Source organism: Cervus elaphus, chromosome 15, assembly GCF_910594005.1.
Source record: "Cervus elaphus chromosome 15, mCerEla1.1, whole genome shotgun sequence".
Classification (NCBI taxonomy): domain Eukaryota; kingdom Metazoa; phylum Chordata; class Mammalia; order Artiodactyla; family Cervidae; genus Cervus; species Cervus elaphus.
In genome coordinates this window covers 15,886,753-15,889,447 of record NC_057829.1, presented here as the reverse complement: position 1 = coordinate 15,889,447, position 2,695 = coordinate 15,886,753, and the positions used below count along the sequence as shown (strand labels likewise).

General features: G+C 43.0%; 1 pseudogene; it reads right to left on the bottom strand.

Moving 5' to 3' along the window:
• Positions 1 to 1,393: 1,393 nt before the first annotated feature.
• Positions 1,394 to 2,060, bottom strand: LOC122709433 (annotated as a pseudogene).
• Positions 2,061 to 2,695: the final 635 nt, after the last annotated feature.

Here is a 2,695-nt window from a genome sequence, read left to right as displayed (position 1 = left end):
AAAGATCCTGGCAGATACTCACTAAAGAGCTAATTGACATTGGCATCCTGGACTCTTGAGTACAGAAAGACTTTGCACCTGTGTCAACTACAGAGCAGGCTGAGAATGAAAGATAGTCATTTGCAACAGCTCAAACAGCAAAAGCCCTTAGCATTTCAGTTTTTCAGAAACGAACTGAGTTGCCTGTGTGAAACCATCTTAGTCCTGGTAAAACCTGGTCCTCTGAAATGAGTGTGGGGCAGGGTTCACGGTCAAGGTTAATGCAACAGTCCAGCTTGGTCTAAGTCCCTATACTATTCTCCTTCCCAAGGGGACAAAGGCAAGCAAACACACAATAAAACAGCCATTTCTCAAGAAGGCACCTAGATTTTTAGCAATAGTATTAATGAGCTAGTTTATGTTAAAAACAAATAAACAAACAGGTAGACCTAATTTAAATGTGGAACAGAGTCAAGAGTTTCGACTCTTACTTAAGCCCTCAGATTCCATGGTGTTCCTTTCTTTTCCAGATACAGGACACAGTAAAAACAGGTTCACACAGCTTGCTCATATACAAGTTCAGATAAGAAATACTCAAAATCTTTTCAAGGCCTGATATTGAGTCCACTCTTCAAGGTATGAACAGTGTGTCAATGGGGCCTAGACACAGGTTTTTGCTATAATCAACCTCATGTGACAAGTAAAGAGAGATTGTCTCTACCTCCCCAAAGCAGAGGACACTCTGAGGGACCAACTAATCAACCCTAAACCTCAATTAGAATTACACTGTGATAACAGTATTATGAGGGTTTTTCTTCCCACTGAGGAAAACAAAATATCCATCTTTCTTATGTCTTCTGTAAAGCTTCAAAATTTTAAGAAATAATCTTCTCCCTAAATGTATAACCATCATAGGCAATCAATTTACACTCATAGGTAAACAATCTGATTGGAGTGCTTGTTTTAAACCCATGAGAATTTCTACTTGTAGCTAATGATCTCACCTTACCTGTATTTTTTCTAAATAACAGAAGCTTTCACCTTGGATGATCTAGCCTTTGGAAGTCTGTACTGTGCATCTCCAAAGAGACACCATTCCAGACTGACAACTGCATTTGCACTTGGCACCAGTGCTTGTCTTCTTTCTGTCTCACCTACCATGATGGGCTCTCCCAGGACAACGTCAAATATTCTGCTAGTTTACATTTGTGCAAATCAAATCTTTAGTTCCCTTCAGTTTTTCAAAGGCATGGATTATGGCCTGAAGGTCATAACAAGAACAGCTACAATTTATTAAGTAACCAACATGTGTTTTACAGATAACTATCCCTAATCCTAGAATAACCCAGCAAGAGAGGTAGTGTGCGCTTAATGCAGAACTATTGGTGTTACAGCTGAGATTTATTTATTTTGGTTTAGTATGGTTTATTAAGCTGTGCCTTAGTACAGACGCTGAGGCTTGCCCATGGTGCTCTTAATGGACAAGGCCCTGACGTTCTGCCGATTTTTCTTGAGCAATGACACCAGGAAGTTGACAGCTAAGTGGATGTTGTACACAAGCTCATCATCTGTCATCTTCACGTGGCCAACAGCCACTGCCAGACACAGCACTTTCTTGATTGTGGACTTCACTTCATCAACTTTGGCCACCATGTTCTCATTGTGGGTCAGCAAGGAAGGGAACTTGCCAGCCTTATTCAGGTCTGGGCCCAGAATTCGGGGGATCTGTTTGACCAGAGACTCTGAAGCCAAAAAAGCATCATATTTCTTGGCCAGCTTCTTGACCAGTTTCTTATTCTTGTTGAGTTTCTTCAGCACCTCATGTCCATGTGGGGGATATCCACAGCCTTGGCCTCATCACAATGCTGCTGGTCCCCCAAGACACACACGGAGAACTTGGGGCAGGGAGTGGACTTAAGCCTGACGGTGCCTGAGAAGCGTTTGTCCTTCTGAGGGTTATAGTTCTTCAGGTTGATCTGAAGCTCCACAGTCTCCAGAAGCTTCCTGCGCTTGCCCTGGTTCCTGTGCAGGACTTCCCGCACTGCCTTGTAGAGGGTGTCGCAGGAGACTTTGCTGCTCATGGTTCCCTACACCACGATAACCAGAAAAGAGCTACAGCTGAGATTTAAACTCACATGTACTTAAGCCCAAAGCTCAGAATCTTAGGACATGGAATTTTATTCACAAAGTCAGCTCAACTACAGAAAAAGATAGGCATCCTTAGCTTATAGAACAGTGGATGTTAAACAACTTGACATCACAAAAAACAGTTTCCATGGTGACTGGCTTAGAGATCCTGATTGTGCCAAAGGAATGGTGACCAATAGATTTACTGAGGCAGGAGAAAGATGAGCCTCCCCTGTAGACAGAAACTCCACAAAAGCAGGATGATGGAGGAGGCTAGGCCTTGCCCAGATAAGAGATAAAAGACCACATATTCCTCATTCTCATAGTTAAGGAGAACTCCCTGACTACACATGCACAGAAAGGCTCCTTGGAGTCCAAGAGAGATAGGGCATCACCTCATAGTAAGTGATGCAACTACCTATAAGCCTCTTCATCAGAACCCATCTTGGCTTAGAGATGCACGGGCACACAGGGGAGAGCCCTGAGATAAACCAAACGCAAACTGACAACTAGGCAAAGATGACCGGATAAAGGAAACCTGGAGGAAATGCTGTATCAAAGTGATTCAAACTACCATGAGGGTACAACT